The sequence below is a fragment of the Ischnura elegans genome, chromosome 8, assembly GCF_921293095.1.
Source record: "Ischnura elegans chromosome 8, ioIscEleg1.1, whole genome shotgun sequence".
Classification (NCBI taxonomy): Eukaryota; Metazoa; Arthropoda; class Insecta; order Odonata; family Coenagrionidae; genus Ischnura; species Ischnura elegans.
The window spans coordinates 52,797,099-52,819,635 of NC_060253.1; the positions used below are offsets into that span (position 1 = coordinate 52,797,099).

At 39.7% G+C, this 22,537-nt stretch overlaps 1 protein-coding gene across 1 annotated transcript in view; it reads left to right on the forward strand.

The window, feature by feature from the left end:
• Positions 1–22,537, forward strand: part of LOC124163430 (LHFPL tetraspan subfamily member 6 protein-like) — a 237,804-nt gene that overhangs the window by 28,259 nt on the left and 187,008 nt on the right. The gene's annotated exons all lie outside the window — the stretch shown is intronic.

A 22,537-nucleotide genomic window follows, 5' to 3' on the forward strand; every position in this document is an offset into this window, starting at 1 on the left:
CTAACTCCGTTGACTCGACGAGGATTTTCGTATTCTACCGCGTTTCCCTCCGTCTCCCGTTCCCGAACACCTGAGTCAGCCCGAAACTCCAATTCCCCGTGGCTGCGCCCGTTCCGATCCCCCCAATGCAATGCAACTCCACCGCCATCTCTTCCCAGCACTTCTTCCCCAGATAGTATGCGCTGGGACGACTTCCCATCTCGGTTTTCCTCGCTCGTCGACTCCATTTCCTTTTTATTATCTTCCCTTTTCCCCGTTGCCGGAGAATTCTTTCCGAAGCTGCTTCCCAGCTTTTTTTGCTTCCGTGTTCTTTTTCCTCGCTTTGGAAATCGAGAATCTGCACCTATCCGACTGTGAAGGAGATTGCTTCGTGATAAGGGAATGGTGAAAATTTTTTGCAGTTTCGAAATATGTTATTCGTATTTGTCTCCATCGATTCTTGTTCAGGAGTCGAGATGATTTCCTTGACGATATTGTCATAAATTGCACCTGCGGATTTCTTTCTATTCGCTCTCTTTGGGCAATGCTTGCAAATTCGTCGAGAAAAATTTGGTGAAACCGGAATGCGAATGTAAACTTTGAATTCTTGGATTTATATACAGCATTCTTCCTCTCTACATGAATTTACGATCCTTTTATGCCTATGCTTTGGAAATCAGAAGTCCACCTATCCGACTGTGAAGGAGATTGCTTCGTGATAAGAGAATGGTGAAAATTTTTTGCAGTTTAGAAATATATCATTCGTATTTGTCTCCATCGATTCTTGTTCAGTAGTCGAGATGATTTCCTTGACGATTTTGTCATAAATTGCACCCGCAAATGTCTTTCTATTCGCTCTCTTTGGGAAATGCTTGCAAATTCGTTGAGAAAAATTTGGTCAAACTGGGATGCGAATGTAAATTTTGAAAGTTAATTGAATTCATGGATTCCTATACAGAATTCTTCCACCCTACACGAACTTAAGGTGCACAGCTTTGATGCATATGCTTTGGAAATCAGGAGTCCATCTATCCGTCTGTAAAGGAGATTGCTTCGTGATTAGAGAATGGTGACAATTTTTGCAGTTTCCGAATATGTTCTTCGTATATGTCTCCATCGATTCTGGTTCAGGAGTCAAGCTTTTCTTGATGATTTGGATAAGAATCGCACCTGCAGATCTCTCTGCATTTGCTCTGTTTAGGCATTGCTCGCAAATTCGTCGAGAAAATGCTGATAAAATTTGGATATGAAGGTGAATTTTTGAAAATGGATTAAAGACATGGATTTCTGATTGAAGGCATTATTCCACTGTGCATGAATTGAAGATGCCCAGCTTTTATGCGCATGCATTTGAAATCACGAGTCCACCTATCGACTGTGAAGGAGATTGCTTCGTGATAAGAGGATAGTAAATTTTTTTTGCAGTTTCGAAATACATATGTTCTTCATATTTGTCTCCATAAATTCTCGTTCAGGAGCTTTCCTTGGCGATTAAAAAAAATAATATCTGCAAATGCCTCACTATTCGCTCTCTTTGGGCAGTGCTCGCTAATACGTCGAGAAAATGTTCATAAAACTGGGATATGAATATAAATTTAGAAAATGGATCGAATTCATGGATTCCTCAACGGCATTATTCCACTGTGCATGAATTTAATATAAAAAGATTTTATGCATTTTTAGTACTCCCTCCGTAATCCGGCAATTCGCTTCTCCAGCCCTACCTGTAATCCGGCATTTTTATACCAAGCTGGTTGATCGGTAATTCCGATTATATAGTCATCTTTTCCGGTGAGTAATCCGGCATTTTTATGAGGGCAGCTACCAAGCGGGTAGCTTGATTATTTCGATTATATAGTCTACTATGTCGGTCAGCCTAGTCCAACTCAGAAAATAGGGAAAATATTGCTTACTGATTGTGAGTGGGTAGCCTTTCACTTCAATGGAATAATGGGACTATTGATACGAAACAATTCCATAATGTAAGTTTAATTTATCTTTATTGTATTTTTACTTCACTTTAAAACTTCGATAGCGTACGCGCACCAATTTAGTGTATAATAAAATATATTAAATACAAGTATGCAATAAAACATAGCTTCTGCCGTTAACTCGTGTAATTGTAAGTGATTTTCAGTTATCCGGCGCTCTGGTCTGATAACCAAGGTGCCGGATAACCAAGAGACCACTGTACTTCATTTCGGGCAAGGAAAAAATCTTATCACTGTTGTCCTTTTTCAATGAACTCATTCTTAAAATTTCCGCATTGCATTCAGGGATGTATGCTTTATAATATATTTTCAGATGTGATTAAAATAAGTCAAATGCGTTCATATATCATCTCAATATCCGTGATTCGTTTTTTTATTGCTTTATCTTATATTTTCCCCGCATAGTTTTTCCCTTTGTGAGTGAGATCCGCTGACTTTTTTATTTCGCTCTCCGGGTTGAAAGGAAGAAATGACTCCACTCTATCCGTGAAAAGAAGATTGCCTTTGATTGCCTGCTACCGAGGCGGGTCAGGCCGGCGAAAAGTCATTGCCCTTTCTTCATCTCGCTTTAAAATCCTCCCCACATCCTCAATCTGAGTCCGCCGCTCTAACGTCTTTTCGCTCGCTGCGCTTTCAAGTCTTATAGAAGTAATTTTAGGTCCAGTGTACCGCGTCCTCTGCAGTATTGAAAGAGAAAAAAAAACGAAATCCAACTTACACATGACGTTATTGTTTCATTATAAGGTCAATGTGCTACCGAAGAATGGCGTTGATAAAATGTGTTGACCGTTTACAGAATAAGGAAGTGCTAAGAAGAGTGGGAGAAAAGGGAAGTCTTCTGAAAACCTTAAGGAGAAGACGACACTAAGTTCACCACATTTGATCAGTTGGCTTCATGACAACAACCGTTGAAGGACAGGTGGAAGGGAAGAATGGACCCGAAAGAGTTACATAGGACAAGTTATGAAGGATGTAAAAGTGAAACGTCACTATGAAAAGGTATCGGATAGTTGAGAGGAATGGAGAGCTATGTCGAACTAATGTGAAGGTTGTTGACTTATGATGGTGATGATAGCGTCAATAAAAGCACCTGTTTTTTGGAAATTAAAGAGACGCAAAGTGACGCAGACGTTTGGAATGACGGCATATTTGGAATCGATAGGTCAATATCGTTAGCAGTCAAAATTGGTAAAATTGTTCAGGATTTTCGATTGGTTTTAAATAATATGTGGTACCACATTACATCAATCACGAACCTCGGTTTAATTAATTTTGTTCGGTATGACGCTGTCATTTCCATCCTCGTGATAGGTAGTGCCATAGAGTAAGTGTAAATAGTAGTTGAACTTACTCTATGGTAGTGCTTATTATTTTAATGAAATCGATTCTTTCGAATAATTCGATTTTTTCTGTTAAAAACAAAATGACAGACACTTGTATTTGCAGGTTACGCGTATTGAAACATTGTAAGATTCCAATCAGAAATATTATAGGGTTTAAAACAGTTTCTATTGCAGTTGGATCGTATGAACATGGCTTTTTATTTATTTATTCCTGTGCCACCGAAAACACAACAATTGGCTATATACGTCGGGGTTTTTAACTCAACAATTTAACCTACCGAGGAAGATTCCGTACCCTGAAGCATTCATACCCTGGATAGAGGCAACCTCCCCAGGCGGGACTCGAACCCGCGACCTCTTGTGAGGTAGGCAAGGAATTCACCGTGAAAATAATGGAGTTCTATTATTTCTATTTTGAGCAATTTTTTTTTTTTATGATCAGCCATTCTATCTCTAGTTGACTTAGACTCGGGCGTCCTCGCAGAAAAACGATGGGAGAGGGCAGTGCAAGGGAGGCGTATTTTGGCTCATCGCCGGAGAGTTCGCTGCTTCCGTAACGTCGTTTTGTCCCCGTTGGCTAAGGAATGGTGAGTCCCAGCCAACTTCCATCTTGTCCTGGTTCAACGCGCCTGCATTGACCCTATACCTTCTAAAACGGCCATTACTTCAGACGTTTTTAATGGCTTCGAATAATGAAGTGATGTCCGAACATCTTCACGTGCGCGATTACTATGAGCGCTCTCTTGTTTCCCTCGCTTGTTAGCAAATTGGAAAGAAACTCAAAAGAAAAATGTACTCAGTTAAATCTTATAAGTAATAATTTTGTTTAAAATTTAAATAAAGTTTTTGCTCCGATAAATAAATATTGGTCTCTACAACATCATCCTCGGTCTTTTAAAATTGATACATATGTTAATTGATGTTTTTTGGGACTTGATACTTTGGCATACATAAGAACTTGTATTTAAGTAAAAATTTTTTTCCATACATTGAAATGTCATTGTCGCCGTTTGTTGCAATTATTTTGCCAGGCTAGATACCAAATGGGACTCAACTCAGAGAGGAAGAGTCGATAAAATTAAAGCATTTCTGGTTTAGGGGATAGATCTAACTATTTATTTAACGCTGCCCCTTTACATTACTATGCTTTGAAGATCGCTTATCGTCCATTCGCTTGCCAACGGTTTGTCAGGATTGGAAATATTTTTCACCAAATATAATTGCTACAACTAAGGTGCGGTATCAGAATATCGATAAAATATAATCATTACTAGTGTAATAATCTTCATTTTTCATGTTAATATTGAGGTCTACGTAGCTCATTTTTAATTATCAATTATTCAAAATCCATCCTGAGGTGATGGAACTCAACCAACCAACTGATACACAATTACTGTATTGGAGGTTATCTTCTGAGAAGATTTTTTTCCGACGTTAGACGGCGCAAGTTCTTATTTTTAGAGCTCTGTTCGTATTTACTCGGAAAGCGAAGCATTATACACATGGTCAGAGAATATGTGGAAGAAGATCTAGTTACTTTTTCATTTGGAAAAGGTCATTTACTTCCTATCTTGCCGCAACTTAAAGAGCGTTTTAATTCTAGCATTTCTCCTAACACGCGACGCATAAGGCTGCCATTGTAAAATTCAGCATTGTGAAAAGCCTTCGTCATGAGGGTTGGCCTCACTTCCCTCACGGTGATTTGGCTCGCTCTAGTAGACTCTCTTGCCCAACTCTGGTTTCGGGGAAGTAGAAGGTTGTCAAATAATGGACTCTCTCCATTCTCCGCGTTGGGACATTTGCGCCTCGAGTGTTTTGGACTAGGTTCCTCTGCGACTGGTATTATCTACCTCCCTGCTACGCTGTACGCCTCCCTCGTTGGCAACAACGAAATTTTGTTGAAAAAAGTTGGCGTAGTAATACATATAATAACAGGAAGACTACGTTTATTTGTGTTAAGTGTACTCTTTGGTATCTTATTCCATTTTTTCATTCTTCGATTCTATTACTAAAATTACGGTTTTTTGTGCAGTTTGTACTGTCACAAAATATTCATTAAATATAACTGCTACAGGTAAGGGGCGTTCTCAGAACATGTGCCAAATATATTCATAAACATTTAATGGTCTTCATTTTTCGTAATACTATACTCAGTTGCTTTATCATTATGTATCACTCCTTAAATATATCGCGCCACAGTAGTTTTATGGTTTACTCACGCTTGAATATTCTATTGCTCACTGAGCAAAAGGGTGGTTTCCTATTATTTTTTTATTGCCTAAATCGAAATATTATCACTCCTGGAGCACGTATTTCACGCTTTTAGATTTTTAAATGACAATATCTATTTTTCGCGATTAAACGAAAAGTGAAAATTTTCAAGCGCGCGAAAACGCGACGGCTAAGTATGAATGCTGGGGAAAGCCTGTGTGACGTCTGCCGCTGTGTAAGGCCACCTTGGTGCGAGGCTATGAGCGCCGCTACGATGCAGGCTGCCTGAAGGTAGCAGAGTACCCAGATAGCAGGTAGCGCTTGGCTTAAATAAGGATTATTAATACCCTATCAAACGAAGGAAACTTTCTGACCATAGGGAATTTTAATTGGTGATTATTAAGAGATGTTTCCTGCAGTCTGTGCCTCATGCATGCATTGTTAATCTCAGACGATATAAAACTCCTGACTAGTCGTATAGCTTCTGGATCACTGCGGCGTCACGTCAAAGCTTTTTTAATCGTAATAAAGTAAAGACACTTTCACTATTGATCATAAATTGTTGTTCTCGCGAAATAGATTGAATGAAAATTGACATATTTATAGTTTCTTTATAAAACAGAACACAATCACATTAATCGAGTTTTTAATTACGTTGAGAAATAGTGGTGACCAGTAGCGACGCTAACTATCTTGGTAGTTGGGCAGTTTATAGTATTAAAATGAAATGAATTCCATGATGCCAAGAACAGAGGGGATGGAGGAATTTGAACCGTGGGGCGTTCTACCTTGCGTTGGATATACGGGGAAACCTTGAAAGTTGCGCATTCCATGCGCGCCCATTCACGCGAGGCTTTGGTTCAGCCTGCGTGAAAATATTCAAGGGCCCTTGAATCCTGCAGCCGGAATCGGTCGCTGACCTTCCCCCATATGATTTGGAAGATTGAACGGTGAGGTTATATATTCGCCTCAAGTGTTGCGAATCTCAATATCCTGGCCATGAGAGATAGCGCAGAAAAAAACGCGCTTATTCTAGCAAAGTGGATTTCTCTTAGTTTTCGTGCCATAAAGCCGCGAAGCAATGAATCGGTGAGAAAATGTTAAAGAGAAAGGGTAGAGGGAACGAACATAGGTCGGGTACGGCGGAGCATCAATATTCGTGGCCTGTTCCATGATTCAATTACCCGAAACCACCAACCACGATTTTGACCGTATAGAGTCTGTGGAGTGATTTTCGAGTTTCCGCGCGTCCACTAACTCACGTAATAGTGCCAATCTCAAATAGTAGCATCGCCGTCATCGGAACACAATTTTAGTTGATTTTTTTGCTGATCATTTAGATCCATCCCAGTAAACTTGCTTTTTTCGCTGTGTTATCTTAAATAATTAATAAATTAAAAAATTAAATAATTAGTTAATCAAATCTTTAGCCATCATTTTTAATGTGTCAGGATGGATACAATATACCCATGCCATCATTTTCCTGTGTCTCAAATTGGAAAATGCTACCTCATCAATTTCTCAGATATGATATCTCTGAGATAATGACAATGTTGACAAAGTTTTTCTTAATGACCCTGGAAATATCAATGTGATAACTCAAAATATATTATTAAAAGAGGACAAGTGGTAATTAACCACACTATGTTTGATAAATCTCATCCGGTTTTGACGTATCTCAGGTTAATCTGAAGAACTGTCAACATTCATTTCGTAGAGGGTGGCTAACAAACGGAAAATTTGAAGTAGAGTGGAGGTGAGGATTGGGGACTATTTGAGGGATAAAGAGCGAGGTCATTGTTTTCTGCAAAGGTTCTACGAGGGGTAGGAAGCGGCACATTAACAAACGGCAAACTCGCCAACGGCAGCACCTCATTCATGACATTTTAATCGTACATTTTATAAGTTTCTCTCGAAGTTTTCTAAGATATCGAAATTTGGTAGGATAAATAAATGAGTTTTCAAAGATCGCTGTCGGCGAGGTAAAATCCTCGCCTGTATAACATGAGGTCGCGCGTTCGTGTCCCACCTCGGCAGATTGCTTCTATCCAGAGAATTTTTGTTTGCGCACGTATAATTGTTGAAATATTGAATAAACCCCAATTTAAAAGGCCATGGAGTGCTTTTTTCAATGGTATGGTAATAAATAAAATAAATAAACATAAGCCATTAAAACCAATATAGTTTGAGCAAGAAATTTGTCTTTCCAATGGAGAAGCTCGTTGGTCACCTACCACTATCGCCATTCGAAGCCATGGTTCAATCTAATAATAGTTTCTTTTTCGTCTTCACTCTAGTACATGATGGCTTACGCAATGAATAGGGCAATAAACAACTATGTAAATAAGCGTGGAAATAGGCAAGTGCTTCTAATATGTTAAATATCAAATATTTTTACCGAACTATGGCGGAAACTCTATCTTTTTAAAGAAGAGTCGCTTCAGTCTAAGGAGCGGGCAATAGAACATCCCACTCCCCCACTTGTGTATATGCACGATGGCGGAAATCGCCACTAGAAAAGGCAAAACTGGAAGGGTAGAGGGCGCGAGTGGGCGAGAGACTGGAACGTGTGTGTGTGTGGGAGGAAGTAGCTCTTTGAGGAAGGGCTGAGTGAGTGGCGACCTCAGATGCCCTTCCTCCCCCCTCCCACCGACACCATTCTTCGTCTTCCTCCGCCCACATGCTTTCCCAACGACGGTGGCTGCCCCGCTCTTCGTCACCCGAAGGGGGCGTGCCGACGCATTCGATAAACAAACGCAATCATCTCTCCAGTACGATCGCATGAGAACCGGAGTGGTACAGAAAGTAAAGAAAACAATGGGATCGTTCACACATTGTTTACTGCCATCAACGGGAGTGGTCCAGAAAGTAAAGAAGGCAATGGGATCGTTCACACATTGTTTACTGCCGATTATGATGGAGTTTGGAAAATAAAGATACCCACATTTTTCAGTTTATGATTTCAGTGCCATTATGTTTTCACGATACCGCCGATTAAAATCGCCGACTGGTGATTTTGTGTTGGGGGAAGATATTTAAGTCGAGAAATAAATGTCTTTTGGGCTTTCGCTCGGGTTAAAAACTCCATTGACACCAACTTTTCGAAGAGCGCGTTGCTAATCGTCTTCGGGGAGGTCTTATGCATGGATTCAATTGAATTTTTAAAAAATATTTATTTCCAATGCTACCAATGTATATGGATAATTACATTGTATTTTAAGTGTTCTCAGATATATTTTCAGCATGAACCCCGTCTCGGAAAATTCCTCTTTTTCATTTCACGTTTAAATTTGTCTGAGAGCATGCAGCAGTAATTGTAAAAAATATTTCTCTGGTGCCCTTTTCTTCCGCGATGGCTATTTGTCGGATATTTGTGCGAGACGTGAGGGAAACCGACGAAACCCCAGTTAGACCGCCGTGTACAAGGTGATGAAGCAGATGAAGTGATGTTTAATTCGAGAGTAGTCTTAACCGTAGGTGTAACTAGGAATATTCTTTGGGGAGATTAGTTGAGGAAAATTCTTGAAAAATAACATGCCTGAAAATGCATTTTAAATCATTTTGGTTTCTTAAAATTTAACTTTAAGCAGATGTAATTATTATATATCAAATCCAGACAAGATTTTTAAATATTTTTTTGATTTATCTTAGGCTTTGGGGGGGGGGGGATACATCCCTTAATTATCTTAGGCTTTGGGATACATCCCTTCATCCCTTACCATAGTTACGACACTGGTCTTTACGATGTTATCCTTTGCTGTGCTGGTGTGAAGTGTGAAGATGCAGGGGTCGAACAACAGGGCTTGCATTCTATTGCCTAGCGGTCAAGTCGGATGTTATTAGTGGATTCACCTAATGATTGGGTTGCATGATTGGCTGGGGTGGAAACCATGGTCTCAGCTAGAACTTTTTCTTTTAATCAGTCAAATTTAAATTGAGTTTTTCACCACCCTGCCCCAAAATCCCGAGAAAAATTCATCACGCACATACTCCGGGAAAGAGTCCTTTCATGTACAACTAAGTGTCGATGATAAAATATGTCGCGTCACGGGGCCGTTGTGTCCCGCCCGAAATGCAATCTATGCAGGGCCGGAACTTAGCCTTACGTTTACAACGAATGAAAGAAAAAATGAGGGACTGGAAACCAAATATTGAAAATGGAAAGGAAGAAATGAAGGGGGTGGAAAAGAAAATAAGGAAGAGATTCCCGCCTTACCTTGGATTCCGCCGAACTCTGCACCCCGTGCGTCCGTCGTGCGTCCTGTTCCTCGCCCGAGCTTCGGCGAGATAACGAAAACTTCCTCTTCGCCTTGACACAGGCGAACGAATGCTCTGGTGCAAGGCATGCACTATTCTTCCTGGGCTTCCAGAGCCCTCTATAGGCGAAGAGGTATGAAAAAACAAAAAACCAAGGTAAGCGGGAAAAAGAAGAAAGGAGGGAAATTCAACTTAAAAGAATAGAAAAACATAAGGCTGTTGCGGCCCGAACAAAATATATAACTCACCTACCATCAACTTCATAAATTTTGATGCTTAGGTATGGTTTGCTTCCGTACGCGACGACCTCTGATGCCCTTCTCTTCAACAGCCAAGACCTCCAATGTTGCGTCCACCATTCTTCCCAACGCCCACGCTTTCCGGATGTTGCTCCCTTCCTTGCAGTCTTCTCTCGTCAGCCACCGACAGACAGGGGGGCGTGCCTCTGCACACGCTCAACAAACGCAATTATACGAGAGAGAGGCTGTGGGGTGTGTTCTCGACGACGAACGGTGAAGCGAGGGAATGGGTTGAGTCGAGAGGAAGGAAAGTCGAGTGGCCACGACGTAACGAAGGACGCGCTTCAGCTCTTAGGCACACGGATGGATTCATGCGAGGCACGGCGAAGGAGAGTCCGGATCGGATAAGGGCACTCACATCGAGTGCCTTCTTCCTTCCCCGGCGGTTATATGAGCTTCCAAGCGATTGAGATTACCTGGAATGGGTATTTATTTGGTATCACGGGGTCGTTTAATCAGTGCCGTCGTCACAATTCATTGAGAAAATTCGCTAGATGGCTGAGATGGATGATGTGAAACACAGGAAGGGATAAAATAGGAAATTATTTCCTCACTCCTTTGTTTAAATTTCATTTTAATAAGGGAAACTTTAAATTTGCTGGTATAAGAGAGAGAACGAGGGAATACATTTGTTTGGTCGTGTCAGAATGTGTCATTTTTTTTAATTTTTAAGTTCAGTGATCGGGTAAATGTTCAACAAATTGTATAACATAATTAACGTTTGTAATATTTTAAATAAGTTGTGCTTTGGGGAGTAAAATCGATATGCTACAAATTAGTTCGATTGTTCTATTCTTTTGGTCTTTAGGTCTTTTGAGAACCCTAAAAGCAATAAGAAATTAAATTTTTATATTGGCAAAAACATCTTTCATTGGGCATCATACCTTTGGTATCATGTTAATTCTACTCCGTTAGCGCCTGTTAAGTGGTGAAATAGAAAATATGAAAGCCTACACCGTTCTAATGTCTATCCTAGTCGTTGCTAGGGGGAGTTACTGTTGGGCAGGAAGCAGTTCAGTAAGCTGCGAATCGAACTTTCCTCTTCTCACTCAACTCTGCCATAGACCGTGGTGTTATGTATTGGGTGATTTAGGGGGTGGTCACTGCGGTCATAACCCCCACAAAATCTTATCAGAATGTTTTAATTTTCATTCCTTTACTACATTTTTTTATCCTAGTAAAGAAATAAAGGCAGTTTAGGTTAATGCAAATGCATGGCTACAAGCCCCATACGTGAGGGAAGTTTAAATTTTATTTATCGTAGAGCTTTGCGCTCCCCACCGTAAAAACCGCCCCTTTCTCCAGGGGGTATTTCATACTCCCCAGACCCAGGTCATCACCCTCCCCCACTAACTTTGATTCTGAATCCGCCCCTGGTCGATATGCGTGTGGAATTTTACAATGTGAAGCAATACCGAAAACTACCTAGTGGCTATGTTGTCACAATGTCACATCTTAGCGATTCCTGACCGTTACATGTTTGAATAAATATTTATAATGTCATCGAATTCGAACCCGCCCCTGGTCGATACTTCACATGCGTATAGAATTTTGCAATGAATAGCAATACTTAACACACCCTAGTGGCTAGGTTGTCACAATGTCAATCTTAGTGATTCCTGATCGTTGCATGTTTGAAAAAAATTATTTATAATGTCATCGAATTCGAACGTACAGTGATTGACTCGTGATTGATGAACAGCAGAAGCGCTTTCCCCACCCGTTCTTGGTGTTCGTCGGCACGGTTCACTCCGCTTGCAAATATTCGAGGTACCTGCCTGAATACATTATGTCCGCACCGGTTACTCAACCACCCCTTCGTATGTTTCGGAACATTGATCGATGGGATGAATGTTCGCGAGGTTGGTGTGGCGTGCCTCAACCTGCCAGCTGTGAAAAGGGAGTGCAGGGAACCCAACAACACCACTCGCCTGAGTCATTATTTTTGTTATTGGAGTCCGATCGATTTCTCAACTGCTGAAGTAATTAAACGGGGGGTGTATCTAGAAAAAGGAAGCAAAATATTGAGATGAAAAAAAAGGAATGAAAAAATTATGATTAAATTTTTGGTCAAATATAATAGGGTAGTTTCCTTCATCAAAGAAAATGAAAGCCATTGATTGCGATTTGTTACCCAACATTAGTGTATTCATAATATGCAAAATTATTTGATTTTAGAAATCCCACTTTAGACGAATGGCAGTGGTCAATTTTATCCTCATTTGAAAAAGGCCAGATTGGCGCCGATGCGATGCCACTCCACGTGACGTCACAGGGACCTAGTTTCTACACGAGAGGATAGGAGTTTTGCATTATCTGAGATTAACAATGCATGCATGAGGCACAGAGCTCAGGGAAACTTCTCTTAATAATCACCTGTTAAAACTGTCTATGGTCGGAAAGTTTCCTTCGTTTGATAAGGTATTAATAATCCTTATGGAATCCAAGCGCCACCAGCTAGCAGGGTACTCTGCTACATGCTAGCATCCTGCATCGTATCAGCGCTAAGAGCCTCGCCCCAAGGTCACTTCACTTGCGGCAACTGGAACCAGAACGACGTCACACGGAATTTTCCCGGCATTCATACTTAGGCTTCGCGTTTTCGCGCGCTTGAAAGTTTTCACTTTTCATTTAATCGTGAAAAATAGATATCGTCATTTAAAAATCGAAAAGCGTGAAATACGTACTCCAGATATAATAATCTTTCGATTTAGGCAATAAAAAAATAATAGGAAACCACTCTATTAAACGGGGGGCGTATTGAGAAAAACGAAGCAAAATATTGAGATTTAAAAAAAATTGAATTAAAAAATTATGATTAAATTTTTGATGAAATATAATTTACAATGAAATGCCGATTAGCGGGTTTCCTGATACTTCAATGAGTAAATCAAAATAATGGCCGTAATAGTAAAGCATGTTTTTGAATAATTCTGTGTTGAATTCGTTTCGCCGCCTTCGATGAGTTTGATTCGTGCTCACAATTCGGAAATTTCGTGAGAAAATGGTATTCATCCCTCGGAGAAAATGTACTGTACAAGAGTGCTCAAGGTGGCTGTGAAGTAACCAAAAGTTTAAGCTTAAAAACCTAGATAAGAATCTTAAACTTCAGTATGGAAACATACAGCATTTATTTATACATATTTATTATTTGGGAATTATCTTATTCAATATGTAACATTTGTTGATAGAAAATTGAATTAGATACGAGCTTATGGTAGTAAATAGACGCGTTTTATTGAATTGATTGTATTCCTTTATCAATACTGCATTCTTTATCAGCTAAAGGATATGCCCTTTTGCTGACGCTTGGCAGTTGTACTTTCGCAAAATATATTTTCGTCGCAGGAAATTATAATTCCTCTGGAGCATTTGTGTTGTAAATAAACCCCGCATTCTTGTTACCTGTTATGTGTCCTCATTTTCAAATGTCTTCAATACTGAGACAAAACAGGACGAGAGTCATTTCAAGCCATTTCTCGAGAGTACGAAGTTAAACAGACGTGAGGGCTGATCGAGGTCGAGGTGCAAGGTGTAAAGAAGGCATTATCGTCATCAACATTCATCTTATGCTGAACACAACGTAGGAAACCTGGTGTCACGTAATAGGGCCTTGTACTTGCCATTGAAAATCATAAAGAAATTAAAGCAGAGCAGCTCGGGGGAAGAGAGTATTCCACCAAAAGAAAGATCTACTTACAGCGGGAAATTATACGGTTATGTCGTTTTATGGAAATGTTATAGTGCATATTCCTTTCTTAAAGAGAATATTTTAAAGGCATAAATGTGATGGGTACAAAAATTGTCACTAAAATTATTGCGTGGAAAGTCTGAATATAGAAAAAATCTTTGATTGAATTTTAATATATCTCTTTTATTGTCTTTCTGGCACGGGCGTGTAATTACTCGTTCTCAAGAGAAAAGTCATCTTTCATCTTTGGGTCTAACGGGGCTATTAATTTTGTGCTTTACCTACCGGTATCATTCGAATAACAGTACGTTTTTAATCCATTCCTGTTTACGACTTTACTAGTATTATGTCTATATTTTTGGAACTTCATGTAGATATTTTTAAACATTTGGATTAGTACTCTTTGTCTGAGTAATCTGCCCTTATATTATCTTTATCTCTTTTTGAGCTTTTGTTCTTTTATCTGAGCCGGAAGCCACGTCTCCTATTCAGCGTTAGAGCGAACAGATCACAGTGGAAAATGGAATAACGCAGCGATAAACCCAACAGGACATGGAAACCAGCTGCGTCTCCGAACAATGAAACCGGTGTACAGTGCGACATTCTTGCGATTTTTCTTCCCAATGTGAGCGTGGTTGCGTCCATATTACGTGCCACCCGCTGATAGCACGACGCGGATTCTCTTGCACGGAAACTAAATAACAATGCTTCCTGTAATAAATAATGGAGTTGGAAACTCCCGTCCATGAGAACGGGTCACTTTCTTATCGGATATGATGATGGATAGTGTAGACTATGGTATGGATTCACCTTTCTTCTATAGCTAACGGTGGCAGGTATTGGTATTGATTTTATAACTTTTTGTCGCGTTTTGACTTGATTTACGTCTTTGAAAAGGTGAAAACTGCTAATACTACTGTGGCATGGTAGGTTAATTTATATTTATCATTACAGTAACACTGAGAACTGAGTGGAGAGCTGCGTCAAACCAATCCTAGGATTGTTGACCAGTGATGATGATACAGTAACACCTTTCTGTCAGTTTTGTCTGAGAAAAATTATTTTCCTTTTCCTTTGTTGTTAAGTATTCAGAGTTTATTTTAAGTATGGAAGGAATGTAAATTTAGATTTTAATTGGTACAGTTTAAAATAGTGCTTAAAACTTCTGAACAACATATATGTAGAGAGTCATCATTATTGAGCATAGAATTTGTTTGTCTGGAATAGGAGCGTTTGGTATATTTTAAAAACAATATTCGCGCATTGAAAGTGCTCCATTTCTTGGTGTTACCTTCTATAGCGTGACTAATTTATTTTTTTCAGCAGGCAGTTTTATGACCATTCAATATTGGACTGGGTACCCTGTTTACTCAAAAGAACAGCTCACGTGTAATATGAGGTCACGTTTTGTGGATTAATCCTCGTTTACTACATCCATTTTTTTTTTAATGCCTCTAAGCCATCCGCCAAGTTTTTATGCGAGCGAGTTGGATGTTTTTTTTTCCTCCATCACTTGATGCATCGCCTGTATGGAGGAAGTAAATATATAGCCATGGCGAACAGGTCGCTGCTTCTCTCTCGGGTCTGCGAGGCACCGCGTGGGTCGCCGTTGCAATTAAATTCACAAAGAAATACACGTCACCCGTCCGAGTCGACTCGACTTCATTCATAAAACTAAAAAGGACGCGACTCGTGAGCGTAAAGAAGGTGTAGCTAACAGCAGTTGGTTGTCCTCTTGGGGGAGCGGTGGTTTGCATGCATCCGCAGGTGTCCCGCGATGCCAGGGAAATAAAGATTGTGCGAAGTATGAAAAAAGTTGGCGTTGAGGAAGCGTGAGGAGGCGTTTTTAGATATGTGGGTAGAGAGATTTTTAATAGCACGTGTGGGAGTAGGCACCAGTACTAAGTATTCAACTTCTTCTTTAGGGAAAAAGTTTGTCGAGAGTATGAAAAAAGTTTACGCGGTGTGTTAGGACGAAGTTTTAGCTAGGTTTTTGCACACATTTAAAAGAGGTAAGTACACACAGTACTATTGAATAAAATAAGATAACTTTGTTTTATTCCACACTTTATTTTAAATAGCACGACCCTGGATTCAACATCTAGTGTTATCATCAGGAGCATGCCACCCATCTAATTGCACCTGATGATAACACTAGATGTTGAAACCCGGGTCGTGCTATTTAAAATAAAGTGTGGAATAAAACAAAGTTATTTTATTTTATTCAATAATGAAGCAATTCCACAAAATAACGCCTGAGACCGTGTCTTAAGGCCGTTTTACACGGTACACGGAATTGCGCAGTCTGACGTACGTGTGAAGGCGCAATCAAAATTGCGTCGTGTAAAGCGGTGAATTGCTAGAACACATGCGAGACGGCAAAATAGCCCCTGTTATAATTTCTTTCATGCATTCGCGCAATTCCACGCCATTTTAGAAATTAATGCAGCTCTAACCTGCGCAATTCCGTGTACCGTGTAAAACCACCTTTATACACACAGTACTGTTTAATTTCTTCGTACACACTGGACTTATGTCAAGGGAAAGCTTTCTGTCGGAAGTATTTGACAGAATTAATTTGATTAGTGTATTTGTGGAAAGTCTATTACGGGCAAAAATGTTTTATTGAATTTTTATATCTCTCTTGTATTGGCTTTCTTGGCTTGTGGTTAGTCATTGTCATTGGCAAACTTTGAGTCGAACAGAACCACTTTTTTGGCTTACGGAATCATTTTCTGGTATATTAAACTCAATTTCATCTTTATAAGCTGAATTATTTTTGTCTATTATATTATAGACTTTCCACAAATACGCTCATCAAAACAAATGTCTCATAATTCCGACTATCCCGTGACATAACTTGCATGGAGGTTATTGGGTGACGTTTTTGATGGGTGGGTAGGTAGATTTCTATTAAACGTGTTTTCGTATGTGCTCATGTACTACGATAAATTTATTCTTCGTAAGCCGGTTTACTAATGTAGTAGGGGGCCCAATGCTAGTATCACGTAGTACATGGAAAACTTGTGGTTAAGTTTTTACTTTACACTTCCAAAGAAAGTTGCTGGCCTTTGAGTGTAGACAGATCTTTGGCTCGAAATGCTTAGAGTAATATCATTAGCTAAAATTAATTATGGCTGCATTTCATTCTTATCTTACAGAACTTGAAATCTTGAAATACCTTTTGATATAGCTTCAAATTCGGCAGCCCTGCAAACAAAATAAATCGAAGGGCAAAGAGATTTTTGCCAAGCGATAAAAAACTTTGGTCGATGTGATACCGGCAAGTAAAGCTGTTATGCAGGCATTGTCCAAACACCCGTGTTTGCGAAAATTTTGCATTTATTTTTTCAGATTTTCACGATAAAAACCAAAAGCACGGAAAAAGCAACGCTATACCCATTTGATCCCTGCTTTACGTTCTCTATTCTTTTCCTCGAGTTTTACGTAGGCGGTTAGGCCATTGTGCGTCCCCTGATTCCGTATCTTGCTCACTTCTTTCATTCATTAGGACGCACTCTATCATTCGTAGAAGACAGCTTGTAAATATTCATTGCGATGCAGCTACTCTTAAATGAATTCATAGCCTGTTCAGACAAGAATAGATAAAATTGTGCAATCACTTCTAGATGTTAATTTTGGAGTTGACATAGAAGAAATGCAAACTTTAACAACATGCATTCTTGAATTCCATCTCAAAATACGCGTATGTAGTCTATATTGTACTCGTATATTACAAATATATTCTTGCAACAGGCCATTAAAGAAATGGACGACAAATCCCTGCTATCGTGCTATATGGGAATATCCTTACGCCACGTGTAATCTTTCGATTTTTGCTGCGGGTGCCTTTGAATAATCTTAGATGGCCATTTTTTCATAAAGGGGTACTAATCTCTAAATAAATAAATCTAAAGAACAAAAGCAACATTCATTCTTTAAAGCGATACGAAATACCTGTCACTCGCATCAAAGGTTGGTTGTGAAGAAATAACACGGAAGTATTGAAAATTTCCGTACCCAGGGTACAATACAGGATCTACAATACTAAGGTCAGAACGTAAGTGAAAACTTTCCGCCTAGAGTTAGTCTGCTTCCGTAATGGTATGTGAGAACTAGCAGGTCACCCGGAGTTGCTCGCGAAAGATAGTACCTAGAGAAGTGGGAAACTTGGAACTTGAAATTTATGGTCACATAATAGGATTTTAGGCTGGCTAAATAGCAATAGATAAATAAAAACATTTTCCGTGTAACGTGCGCGGTATCAACTCATACCTTACTCCACAACATTGACCTTTATGTGTGTCCGTACGTGCTAAAGATTAAAAACGTCTTGTAAACTCATACCCCTGAAGAAAGGTTTGCAGTGAGAGGATTAATATGTAAGTGTAGTACGCTTTGAGTTATGTTTTCCCTTTTAGCTAATGAAAAGGTGTGCTTTCCCGGCATGATATCCAATCACAGAAGTTGTAAGTCTTGACGTAACAAATGGTAATCGGTAAACGACACCAAGGACGCGTCGGACGAAGCCGAAAGTAGCACTACGGGGTTCGGGAGCATGAAATACACCTATTTACTAACTTTGGTCGCAATCCGTGCATTCGCATAGACACATACAGTGGACAGACAAACAGACATCCTACTTTATATGTATGGATTAACGATGAAAGTATTAGCTATATGTTACGTAAATTATCACGTTTGCAGCTTGAGCCCTGTCAAACCGTTGGAATGAAATAAGGAGAGAGTAAATATCGGGATAGTGAGTGGGGGTTTTGAAGATTTCTCTTTACCAATTGATTGAATAATTTGCAAATCTTTTTCAAATCAATAGTTTTAAGTTTCTTTTTTCTCACAAACAGCATTTAACCCTGCCAACTGTACACATGCGCCATTTTTTAAAATTTCCTTTTGTAAACTGGCTGGCTGGGGTGAGTTTAACTCACCGGTATAGCATTTGCCAGCGCCTTCGGTGCGGCCGTACTGTGAGATCGGGCGTTTGGGGTTGGCCCTGTACAGGGATGACGCGATGATGCGTGGCGTATGCATGTATGTGGTGGCGGATTGCGTGATGCCCTTGGGAGGAGGGAGAGAACGAATGGGTCAGACTGTTAACTCGACGGAAACATTACTCTTAGTCCTCGTTCCACTTCACGTGAGACTAGAAATTGCTCCAGGGAGTCTGGTGGTGGTGGTGCGTCATTAAGGGGCGCCATGGCGACCGGTTTCCACGACCGGATACATCTCCTCCCCGCCAACTCCTCCCTCCCCCCTCCCGCGTCGAAAGCGGAGCGGGAAGTTTTACGCGGGGTTAACCATCCCCTATAAGTAGTAATTGTACGAGTAATAACCGACCTGAATCCAAGGTTACTGGTATTTTTTTTTTGGAAAAAAATATTCGATGGATTGTCAGATCCGTATAGTCCTTTATTTCTCGTGTTGTTAAAGATGGGATCTGTGACACTAGAAGGACCATTACCGTCATTTTGGTGGTTAACCTCTGTTGACTTAATCATATTGCCTAGAATTTATTTCCTTTCATCTTAATTTTTTCTTTCGTCGAATTTCGTATGACTTATATTTCGTATATTTTTTTCCTTTCGTCTTCACTTTTATTTATTTTTATGCTGGTACGTATTCCGTTAAAATACGAGGGACGTTTTTTTCTCAACCTCCGATGGGTATGAGAAGAGGACGAGGCGAAGGATTAAAAATTATTGCATTTCTAAATGTTAAGCAAACTTGTGGTATCCTTTCGACATAATCGCCTCGGCAATTGAGGTATTGGTCGTGCCTGTGGACAAGTTTTACTATACCTCCTTCATGGAATGTTGCCGCCGGTGACCTCAAATGAATGTTGCCTTTGTCCTGAAGCTCAAAACCTGATTGAAATCCTTTCCCTCCTACCCACTTCTTCACTTCAGCGTTAAGATGGAAGTCACACGGCACTATGTCGGCATTGCACGGCGGGTGATCGAAAATGTCCCATTGAAATCGCTCAAGGAGCAGTTGGGCTGCTTCAGCGCTGAGATGATGGTCGTTTTCATGGATCAGAACACTTCCCGAAGCCAGCATGTCTCCTCTTTTGTTTTGAATGGGAATGGGTATAATGTTTCACGCTGTTTCACACACTATCCAAATTGCATTGAAGAAAAACTCTCTTTTATCGGCATAAAAGGTCAAGACATGTCACTGTTGAAGCCATTCGGCGAGTTCTCTGGCTGTCGCTCCGCGGTGCACACTTGGCGGGAGAATTAATTGAGGCAGTGTAGTTAATGAGATTGCTGCTAACCTTTAACTGAAAACTTAAGATCGGAAATGACGTCAGCGTTAGTGCGGAGGATGCGCAGTTGCCCTATGCGCATAATACCCGCCTGTCGCTTGTATGGTGTTTTTGCCGAGCGATCGGAGGTTGAAAAAAAATATAATTAAAAATTTTCGCTTAGGGTGGGAGTATTTAAAACCTGTTTACCTTTAGAGACCGACATCCGTTAGAATGACGGGTTTATCGCCTCCATTCATTTGAGTCGTAACGCATGTTTATCTAAGGAAATCATTGCACTACATTACGTCGGGACATTTTCTAGTTAGCACATTTATGCATCAAACATTACATTTTTTATGGAAATAATCTGCATAATTGCCATAACGAGAGGCGCGTGTTGGCCAGGGTAGGGAAGCAAGAGCGACGTGACCACTGTTCATTTAAATTTTTTTAGTGTAAAGTGATTTGTAAAACATTACCCATTTGTGTTGATAAATAAATGAAAAGGTCGTATCAAATGAAGTTATCAACAAATGTTTGCATGAAAGTAAGAATATTTAAAATAATTTTTACCCGTAGAAATAAAATGACGGTAATGGTCCTTCTAGGTTGCCATGTGACCCCGAACCTTCCAGCGATGGACTTCTTAGGACAAAATTACTGATGAAAGCGAAATTTTCGTAGGAAGCATTGAAGATCAGACCAAAGTTTTTGAAAGCCTTCCCGGTTTTAAAATCTTGTAACGTTTCTATCGTGAAATGTATTTCATTTCAAGGTAATTGTTGTTATGCATACTAATGAAGAGGTTTTATTTTATGAAGTTAATGCAGAGGAAATTTTTGGTTGACTGCATTGAGGGAAGCGTGAACATTTCAGCATTCCGAAGCGGGTTTCAAATTTTCTTCAGTTATTATGAAGATATTTATTACTTGTCAAGATAAATATAATGACCTGTGTAAAATAGATTAGGATTTTCATAAAATGTTTATCAAATCGGACATTTTATTCTGTCAGTATAATGAATACAGATTCCGCCTAATAATGCTGGAAATCTTACCCTTTAAGTTGGAGTACAAGTTTTTCAAAATGTTTTCAAAATGTCTTCATCTTACGACGTTCCTAGGCTCTAATATTTTCTTAGTTTCGGTCATTTTCGTGTAGTTTTTATAATACAGAGAATTCAGACATATTTTATGGAGATAGTGGGCATTGGGCCTATTTTGTCGCTCCCCAAAGAAAGAGGTATTCTAATTTCATTATTTCGAACCTTTTTTTACAAAAATAACTTTGTGTATCAATCGTGTTATTCTTCAGGTATACTTCATGAGGTAAGTTACATTTGAAACACGTAAAAGGGAATGTGCACTGTGTAGGTTCTTGTCTACGCCCAAATGCGCTCACGGAAAATGATAATTAAATATTAAACAATGAACAAAGTTGAAAATCATTTTTAAAATGAGGTGTATTTCTTCACTCCTTGCACCTATCATCTCTCGAGAACCTACTATTTACAGTGGAGTGAACAATTTTTTTTAACGGAGTCTTAATCTTACGGCGATGAAATTGCCCTACGGTATTCTTATTTTCCAACATATTCGTATCGTGCCTACAATGCGGAGATAACAGATTTATTTTATGCAGAAAGTAGGCATTAGTACTACGATGCTGCTCCACGAAGTAGGAGTTACTCGAGGTACTTTATAGGTAGAAGATGTGTATATACTTTCCTACGCCGAAATGGGACCAGGAAAAATGAGACTTGAATACTCAATATTGAACAAGGCTGAAAATATTTTTTTAAATCCATTTATTTTTTCACACTTCCTTGCATGCGGCTGTCGATTCTCATTCAGGGGAAGTGCATCCAGCGAGTTTACGTAAAATATTTCTCGACTCATGACAGAAGAGATTTAAAGTAAGGGAAGTATGTCTGACAGCTTCACCTTCTATAGATTCATCTTTTTTCTGCACCAGACGAGGAAACTTGTCTGAGGTACGACATCCTTTCTCGCTGAACTCTTTCTACCATTTCGTTTTTCGTGATTTTATTTACGTGGATTCTACTCCACGCATCAATCTTTCTCGAGTTCTTTCGGTACTCGGGAATGACATTTGAAAGTCGTATATCGTCGAGTCCCATCGAAATATCTGCGAATGCAAATGATTACCACGGAAGTGACTCGTCTTGAAAAGTTGCTTCTGTTAGACGGCGGCTTAATGGAATATATGAGCGGGTTGTAAATAGAACTGGATAATTCTGAGAGGAGCGGTGGAATCAACGTGAATGCAAATTAGACAGTCATCCAATTCCTTCCGAGCTGCGGAGTCGTTGCCCTTGAATGAACTCGAGTTGTTGTATTCCACCTTGAAAATGATAACTATCGATCCTCAGGATTCGAAGCATGATTTTGGCCATTATGTGGTACGTGTTTGAAAAGACCTGCTTCTCTCCCTTAAAAACTTCATTGACTTATCTAATACTTCACGTTATCGCCTCGATA